The sequence below is a fragment of the Budorcas taxicolor genome, chromosome 9 (assembly GCF_023091745.1).
Source record: "Budorcas taxicolor isolate Tak-1 chromosome 9, Takin1.1, whole genome shotgun sequence".
NCBI classification, from domain to species: Eukaryota; Metazoa; Chordata; class Mammalia; order Artiodactyla; family Bovidae; genus Budorcas; species Budorcas taxicolor.
Window position 1 is genome coordinate 78,295,283 of NC_068918.1, and position 9,819 is coordinate 78,305,101.

Genomic DNA, 9,819 nt, shown 5'->3' on the forward strand with positions numbered 1-9,819 from the left:
CACCCCAGGCCCAGAGGCTTCTTGTTACCTCCTTCTTCCTTCCTGCATCACAGAGTCACCCCAGGCCCTAACATCCCCTGCTCAGGCTCAGGACTGGAGCCAGTGAGGAATAATCTACTCCCTTTACTCAGGTCCGGATCCTCCCCCAAAGGGACCTAAAAGACCAGGGAGCAGGTCCCCAGAGGAGGGGCCTTGCTTCCTGACAGCCTTGGGGGGCTGCAGGAAAACCTCCTTCCTTTGCTCCCCTCCAGCCTCTGAGCAGCACACAGCTCTCAGGACCATGGTCCCTGCCCCCATCTCTTCCTGGTCTTGCCCAGCTGGATGCCTCCACCCCAGCTCAGGCCCACCATCCCCAGGCACCTTTGCTCAAGGCAGGACTGCTTAGTGATGGAGGCTCTGGGTCCCCAAGAGGCTGGTGGTGTGTAGGCCACAGGCTGAACCACAACTGCTGCTGCTCCAGGAGCACAGGCCTGGCCTCAGCCCTTCCCACAGTCTCTCCTGTGGGGCTCCTGCCTTACCTGCTTGACCCACGCCACTTCCTGTGAGAACAGGCCTTTTGAGTTGGGTCTGCAAAGGCCTTGCCACCCCTTCCTCCTGGGATGAGAGCCCGGCCCCTCTCATCTTGGGCCCTGGGTGGGTCCCCTCCCCGCTGACACATCATGTGGAGCCCCCATGCTGCTCTCAGGCCCCCTGAGTCCTGCCCTTGCCCTGAGTGCCTGCTGTTCTCACACTACCTACCCTGGGCCCTGCCAGCCAGCAGTCTGTGCTCAATCAGGGGACTTGGCTAAACCCTTAAGCATCAATGGACCCTTAGCCTAGTGAAGGCCCCTCCCTTTTCACAATGTCACCTGACAGTGGGGACCTCTCAGAACTCAGGGCTGAGCTTGTCGAGTTCTGCTCTCAGGTGATCTGGGGTCTTATCCCCCCGCTCATTTCCAGGATGAGGAGGTTCAGTGAGGGGCAGGGTTTGGCTGGGATTCACCTTCCCCGTCCTCATGCCAGGCCCTGTGCCACTGCCTTCCCTCTGAATTCTGCCCTCAGTACCTGTTCCTGGAAAGGACTCAGCCCAGGAAGACAGTTATGATGAAACTGGTGCGGAGCGCAGGGAGGATCCAGGCTTTGGACTTGATGGCTGTGGCCTTGGGCTGCATGGTAGAGGGGCCCATGGTTGGTGATGCTGCAAGGAGAGTAAGAGTGAAGCCCTTGTCCAGACCCCAAACTAAGCTGATGCCTCCTCATCCCCATGACTCAGGTACCCCTACTATGCAGACAGTTTACACCCATCAGATGGAGGCCCCTGAGACAGATCCCCAGGCAAGATGGTGGGGAGGGAGGAGCCCAGTCCTCACGGGGCTCTGACAGCTAATGGGGGAGCAAGGTTTCCAACACAGCCACTCAGTCCTGCTGTGACATCAGAGATGGTGACATGAAAATGGAGTCCTCAGGAGCTGACAGCAGAGGTGGTATTGACAGATTTCCAGAAGAAAGACTGGTGACATTTGAAAAATGATTCTGGAAAGAGGGTACAGTGAGAAATCCATGAAATTAAAAAGATGTTTACAGGTTTGGGGTCAGCAAAAATCCATGTTCAATCATCCAAAGGCCTGTGCTGTGAGGAAAGACGTCAGGAAGTGGAAGAGGAAGGATATGACAGAGCATCCCTAGGGCATTGCTCTCCCAGGAACAACTCACTTCCGATGGATCCCTTCCTCAAACAGACAGACAGACAGACACAAACACACACACACACACAAGAGTGGGTCCATGTCACCATGAGAGGACAATCACTTTCTCCTCCCTTCTCACTTACCCGTGGTCTTCAACATTTCCTCCCAGCGCACCATGAAAGCCTGCAGCCAGGCCCGACAGTCTCCATGGAGACCTTCTTCAGGAAGTCGGTCACCGCTCTGTCATTCTCCCACTTCTCTTTCATGCATCTGCCTCCAGGGTGATCCACTCTCCAGTGTCCATTCTCTGAATCAAAGTGGAGGCTCATTAGTCCATTCAAGCCAAACTACCAGGATCCACTGATGTGTCTGTCATCCTCACAGCGACATGCCATCCAGGCCTGCAGGGTGAGAATGTCTGCCCCACCATGGGAAAGAAAGAGCTCAGCCTTTGGGCTTGACAGATTCTGTGCCCCACCTGGGTCCACCTCCCCTGAGTCCATGTCACCTGGGCCTAGCTAATCTGGCCCTGGTCTCTCATGCAATAGTTGCTCTTTCCACTGGACAACTAGGGAAGGACCAATATCTAACTGTATTTTCAAGCCCCCAATCTGCTCCTCCTGTACTTGGACTTTCTAACGTACCTGTGACTCTGTTTTTCTCCAGTGTAAAGTCATGCACTTGGTCCCTGATGTCTGAGTATTTCGATCTGTGTTTCCCAGGCCTTTATGGTTTCAATTCTTCCCCCAGTGGACTTGTGAATATAATCTTAGCATGACCACAATCATAGGAGAGAAAAACCTCTCCATCCACCTGACCTAGAACCTCACACCACGGCTGTCCAGGTCTGGGCTGAGGATCGACGGTGAAGTTAAAGGAGAGAGAGTGAGCATCTGTGAAGGCAAACTACAGTGAGGGTGAGGTTGGGAGAAGAAGACCCATAGGCCTTCTCCCCCAGTTCAGTGAGAGCAGAGTAGGGCTGCAGGGCTGGGCTGACTGAGCAGCACGGCCCCGCCTGCTCCCCCACCCCCTCACCAGTTACGACTGAAGAAGACGACGAAGCCTCACTCAGGCAAGAAACGCCACAACCCTGGATATGCCCGCTTTCCACTCTGTTCACAAGCTGTGCACGTGGCACCAACAGACACATACGTTTCCCAGGGATGGGCCAGGCTGGCTCAGAAGGAAAGGCCTAAACCCAGAGGACTGTCAGCTTCTCTCTGAGTGTCCTGTGGGAGATGCAGAGGGTGAGGGGGCTGAGAGGAAGCAGATCATAGCCACTGGGGCTGGGGGTGGGGAGGATGAGCTCAGAACCCAAACCTAGATAAGGGAGAGTTTATAATAACGGGTCATTGGGCTTAGCAAGGTCGGGGAGACATGGTCATCTCCCACTAGGATGGGTCTTGGAGACCTAGAGAAAGGCCTGGCTCACATGGCATGAAAGAGAAAATATAGAACTTCCAAGGCAGGTGGTAGAGGAGGGGATCCAAGGCTTAGATAAGTGAATCTGCTAGGGCAGATGTGGTGTGAAAGGGCAGGAAAGAGTGCAGTCCACCAGCTCCATGGGAAAGCCTCATGGACTCCATGAGCCTGAGAGGAAAGCGTGGATGAGAAGCATCTCCAATAGCTCAAGGATGACTTTTGCAGAAGGTCAGGGATGGTGATAGCACATGGTGTTCCCGTGGGCTTCTCTCAGGAACAGGGATGGAAGGTGTGGAAAAATCAGATTCCAGGTGGGGGTGCTCTAGGGCAGCAGAAAAGTAGGTGCAGGGGTCAAAGTGATTAGGGAGTCTCAGTGCCAGCCAGGGCCTGACTGCAGAGAACATGATGCTGGCTCATAGCACAGGGTGATCCTAAAGGCAAGCAGATGGGCAGGAACCTAGATACAAACTGTACCACTGAAAGAAATAAAGAGAGACAGAACACAAGGCTGGATGATCAGGAAGCCAAAGGCAGCCATCCCTACCAAACACCTGATCCAGGGCCATTTTCCGGATCTGAGCCAATTCTCAGAATTCAGCCACCAAAGATAGAAGCCGCGTTCTAAAGAGGAGGGCCCTTTCATCACTACATCTAGAGCAAAAGCCCTTTCATTCTTTCCCAAAGAGCCACATGAGTTATTTACTGGGGTAAGTGAACCTGCAGAAGCAGAAACTACTCTCACATTCACAGTGCACTAGTGTGTTTCTAATATCAGGCACAGGATCCTTAGCATAATCATAGTCCCCCAAGTGTTGAAGCGATGCTCGGAGCACCAGGCCATCAATGGACAGCAGTCCCAGGTTCTGTTTACAGTGGTTATCACTGGGTCCACAGACCACACAGTGGTCTTTCCACATGCCCTGGACTTGTGACAGGCATGGAGACCTGAGTAGCTAGTAAATTATCGTGGGGTGAAGGGTACCATATTAGTGAATTCCAGATTCAAACTTCAGACCCTACCTCCCCATCCACCAATAGTCCGTGTACACAATATCCTGGAGGAAATACAGAGACAAGTACCAGTCTACAGCCTCTCGAGGGCTGCAGGGCTGTGGTCCCTATCCTATCTCCATTTAATACCACTGTGGCCTTAGGTTTCCTGTAATGGTACAGAAGAAATAGTTTAGGCTTCACAGACCCCAGGTCCCTGCTGTAACCTGCTGTCCCAGCACAGAAGCAGTCACAATTGGTGAGTGAGGAGCATGGCTGGAGCTGCTTCTTGGGCAGATGACCCAGCAGAACTGGTGATGTCAGAGGTATCTGTGGTCAGAAAGGTGCTACGTGCCATTTTGTACTTGAAGTCTCACAACACAGACCCCGAGTGTTGCACTAGAGAAAGTCACACCATTTAAACGTGGCTCCTGGTATGTTCCTGGGGCCTGGCAGAGATGAGGCCTCTGGTCATGGAATATCAGAGTTGACCATTGTGATGTGTGCTCATCAACCCCTAATCATTAGTTCAGCTAGACCAGCCATCACAGGATAGAGGCGATTATGTGTTTTGGCATAAGCAGGGCCACAGGGAACAAACAAGACCCACCAGCAGCTGGCCTAGATGTGACACTAGAGTTGTTATATGGCCATTATCTTCTGCTCACACCTGTGGATTCCTCTATGGCACTTTGGACCAAGGTAGCTACTCTACAGCAAAGGAGAGGGCGGCATTAGCCCATAACTGCTGGACGGTTTTTATTTTCCCTAGAAAAAGTACTGTATGTTGAAGACAAATCACTCCCAAAAGAAAGAAAGAAAGAAAGCAAAACTTTAAAGGTGAGTCACGTGCATTATCTTGTAGAAGTTAAGAAAATAAAAAGCAGTTGGTAGTAAGACTGTTAATTCAAATGTGTGTGTTCAAACAATTTAAAACACTATTTTGTAAGAATGTACCTATACCTCTAAGGCAACTATGTGTAAAAAATTTACACAAACATTTTCAGTTAAACCTAGTAAAAGCGATATTGAGAAAGTATTCCATATCCGTAAGTCTGTCTTCGAAAGTTGAGATGCTAAAGCATTCCTAAGGCATGTTGTACTGGAAGACAAATCTGCTTCTGTGGTACTGGGTGATGTATGTGACTAGCTGGTTCCAAGTGGGCCTCGACAGGCAACTTCCTCCTGATGCTGGGGGACTGTGAGGGAAGAGTCAGACATAGGCTCCCAGGGCGGCATGGACCTCTGTGAGACACTGGGCCAGCTGCTGGAACTCCACCTCTCCTCTGGATCGAAGGCCCAGCCCAAGCTATCACATAAATAGTTTATCAGGACAGTTGATAGTCTGGGCTAGTTGGTAACCCTCTTTCAGTTATGCAGCCACATCAAACGGGTAGATGTCCACTTAGGGTGTTTGGCCAGAGTCATAAACACGTGGGCTCTTTTAGTAGCAGCATGCTGACTGCTTAGTTGTGGCGTGCAGGATCCAGTTCCCCCACCAGGGATCGAACCCAGACCCCTGCATTGGGAGTGTGGAGTCTTAGCCACTGGATCACCAGGGAAGGCTGGAGAACTCATTATTGATCAGACTTTCAAAACCCATCCCTCGATCCCGTGTTTTTGTTGTTCCCCAGACAGTGAGAGTCCATGGGGATCAAGACTTGGAGAGGGATTGTCTTTGCTCTTAACTTGAAGTTGTCATCAGTGATAGAGCTCCTAGCTGCCAGGTCTTTGTAGATGACTTCTTTCTGACCAGGTAGCTCATTCCACAGGCAATCTGAGCAGCCATGTGAACTAGGTTTTGTTGAGAAGTTTCCTGCTGACTATTGACCTCTACATATTTGCACTGTCATAAAAACAATTTAAGATACCCCCAGTCCATGTAAGGCAGTCCACCATGGGCTTTCCCCTTTCTGTTCACACATGGGTAACAGGAAGATTTCTGTGATGAAGATCTCGTAGCTCACAACTTTCAGGGAGCATCGTTGTCACCTGAACTTCAGAAGCTCGATCTCTAACGGTTTTTACAAATGCTTGTTGCTCTTTATCTGGATCTTTTTCATCTACATAAACCCCATGGAAAGTATATCAGAAGGTACCTCCTTAGAGTACATCTTTTGAGTTCCTCTCTCGGGAAAGATATTTTGATATCATTCACCTTAGCTCTGGCCTCCAAAAGAGTGACACTTCTCAAGTCCTACTCCTCTACCCACAAGGTTGGAGATGGGAGTTGTATTGTTGGGTGTGTTGCCTCTCACATATTGAGACATCTGGGAACGACTGGGACTGAGGCACCCCTTGGGAACTACTGCTGGTGCTGATGCTATCTTCCAATTCAATCCTTTTCGTACTATAAAGATGCAAAACAGTTAATACTAGTACTGCAAGAAATATAACTGGATAGCAAATCCCTAGGCTGATATAAAACACACGTGTAGACACAGCTGGAGCTGCATGTACAGGATCATAAGCGGGTTCTTCTGCTGGTGGTTTTGTCCAATGCTGAAGTTTTCCTTCCTCAATTTCTGGATGGCAACTTTTCCTTCATTTCAACTCTAAGACTGTGAAGCTTTTTGAAGTTACTGTCAAGTTGAGCTGCATTTAGTATCATAACTTCAGAATCTACTTTGCCAGGACAGGACAGCTCGAGCTCAAACACTGATACAGTGCGTGGGAGTTCCGGGGGCAGGGGTGGGGCCCGGGCCACAGGCAGCCTAGCAAAACCAAGCTGTACCAGTGGCAGCCTGCCAGATCCCCATCCCAGGGAGACGGCCCTGCACATCCATCCTGCTGTGAGCACCCGCCTCCACCGCCCAGGAGAAGCCAGGCCATCTGCTGCCGCCCACCCAGCCAGAGCCCTTGAAAGACGAATAGCTCCTACCCCGGCCACCCTGCCAGTGTTAACTCATCTCTGATAAAGAGCACTGGTCCTTCAAGGGCCCAGAGCAGTAGGGAAGAGACCTAATTCCTTTCAGCAGTAGTAAGAAGGGACCAGAGAGCAATAGGGAAGGGAGGTACATCTCTTTAGCAGTAGCAAGAAGGGACCAGAGGCAGTAGGGAAGGGACCTGGTGGTCCTTCAAGGGCAGAGAGCAGTAGGGAAGGGACCTACTTCAGCTCATCAATACTACGAAGAGACCAGAAGGAGCTCTGTGCGCAGATCAACAATTCAGTTCAGTCGCTCAGTCGTGTCCAAATATTTGCGACCCCTTGAACCACAGCAGGCCAGGGCTCCCTGTCCATCACCAACTCCCGGAGTCCACCCAAACCCATGTCCATTGTGTCGGTGATGCCATCTAACCATCTTATCCTCTGTCGTCCCCTTCTCCTCCTGCCTTCAATCTTTCTTAGCGTCAGGGTCTTCTCAAGTGATTCAGCTCTTCACATCGGGTAGCCAAAATATTGGAGTTTCAGCTTCAACATCATTCCTTCAAATGAATACCCAGGACTGATCTCCTTTAGGATGGACTGGCTGTATCTGCTTGCAGTCCAAGGGACTCTCAAGAATCTTCTCCAACACCACAGTTCAAAGGCATCAGTTCTTCGGCCCTCAGCTTTCATTATAGTCCAACTCTCACATCCATACATGACCACTGGAAAAACCAAGGCCTTGACTAGACAGACCTTTGCTGACAAAGTAATGTCTCTGCTTTTTAATATGCTGTCTCAGTTACTCATAACTTTTCTTCGAAGGAGTAATCGTCTTTGAATTTCATGGCTGCAATCACCATCTGCAGTGATTTTGGAGCCCAGAAAAAAAAAGTCAGCCACTGTTTCCATTGTTTCCCCATCTATTTGCCATGATGTGATGGGACCAGATGCCATGATCTTAGTTTTCTGAATGTTGAGCTTTAGGCCAAATTTTCACTCTCCTTTTCTACTTTCAAGAGGCTCTTTAGCTCCTCTTCACTTTCTGCCATAAGAGTGGCATCATCTGTATATCTGAGGTTATTGATAATTCTCCCAGCAATCTTGATTCTAGCTTGTGCTTCTTCCTGCCCAGTGTTTCTCATGATGTACTCTGCAGATAAGATAAATAAGCAGGGTGACAATATACAGCCTTGATGGACTCCTTTTCCTATTTGGAACCAGTCTGTTGTTCCATGTCCAGTTCTCACTGTTGCTTCCTGACCTGCATATAGGTTTCTCAAGAGGCAGGTCAGGTGGTCTGTTATTCCCATCTCTTTCAGAATTTTCCACAGTTTCTTGTGATCCACACAGTCAAAGGCTTTGGCATAGTCAATAAAGCAGAAACAGATGTTTTTCTGAAACTCTCTTGCTTTTAGGATGATGCAGCGGATGTTGGCAATTTGATCTCTGGTTCTTCTGCTTTTTCTAAAACCAGCTTGAACATCTGAAAGTTCAACGTTCAGTATTGCTGGAGCCTGGCGCAGAAGAGCAGCGCCTGCAACAGGGCTAACAAGGGCAGATCATGGGCTGTGGTTTACAGGGAGGCTCTGGAGTCCCTTCCGCGGGCCCCAGGACTCCCACTTCCCAGGGCCAGGATGAGCCCTGGCGGGCCTCAATAGCATTTCCTGCGGCGTTCTGGCCCCCTTTTCTCCTAGAATCACCTCCCAAAGTCCCCGCATTACTGCTTCACCAAGGCACCCCTGTTCTGGACCGGAGAGCCCGCAAGTAGCCAGGGGGAGCCACTGAGGAGTAAAGGAACAAGGGAAAGGGAAAGAGGAGAGGGCGACGGCGCAACCCCCAAGAATTTTCGCGAACCCCCCCCCCCCCTCCCCGCGCACACCACCACCCCTGTTCCGGTCGTAACTCAGGTCGTAACCCCAGCTCCCCTCCCCTCCGTGCAGATTCTTCCAGGAACTCACCACGCGGCGTCCCGCTGAACCACACAATGAGAAGCAAGTCCAGGAAGCCAAGAAGGGGTCTCGGGGCCACCCATCTCTCCCTTTGCCATCTGGATCTCGATTTTGCAGGAGTGGAGCATGCCAGGTCAGAGGAGCGGATCCTTTCTGGGGAGGCAGACAGTGCACTTCTGGGGCCGCCGGCTTACTCCGCCAAGACGCCCCAGGCAAAGCCCTCGCTGCAGTCATTAACCGGCAGTTTCCCCAGAATGCTAGCTGGCGACCAGCGTGTTGCCACTTCCTCATCGTCTCACTTGTTTGAGCGTTTCGTGGTCTGATAGGCAGAATATTCCTAGTTAGATCATTTTGTCATTTTGGTCTCCCTAATTAATAGAACTTGATCAGAGGTCGTCAGGGAAGAATTTCTGGCAAGAAGGTCATGGAGGGGCGAGCTCAGGGCTTCCTGCTTCCCCATCTTGAGCTTGCCTTGGATGATCATTGACCTCTTCATTGTACTGAGTTTCCTTAAGGTTTTCCATACCATCTTATGAAAACTTGAAGGAACTTCTCTGCCAACCCAGTTATTGTTTCTGGTGCCAGTTCAGGTGGCAAACTTAATTGATAAACGTCCTCTGTGTCCTGACCATTCTGCTGACCTGCCCTTCTCTCATCTCTCTCCCTCTCCTCTGGCTTCCTGAGTCCCAGAGACACAGCAGTATTGAAATTAGGCCAGTTCATCACTCTGCAAGTAGCTTCGGTCCCATTTATTTTTCCTTCAAAATTTCAATGCCAATGCATTTTTTTTTAAACTTTATTTTACTTTATAATACTGTATTGGTTTTGCTATACATTGACATGAATCCACCACGGGTGTACATGCGATCCCAAACATGAACCCCCCTCCCACCTCCCTCCCCACAACATCCCTCTGGGTCAT

The 9,819-nt window shown here is 50.4% G+C and overlaps 1 pseudogene; it reads right to left on the reverse strand.

The window, feature by feature from the left end:
* Positions 1-1,061: 1,061 nt before the first annotated feature.
* Positions 1,062-8,995, reverse strand: LOC128053445 (UL16-binding protein 3-like; annotated as a pseudogene).
* Positions 8,996-9,819: the final 824 nt, after the last annotated feature.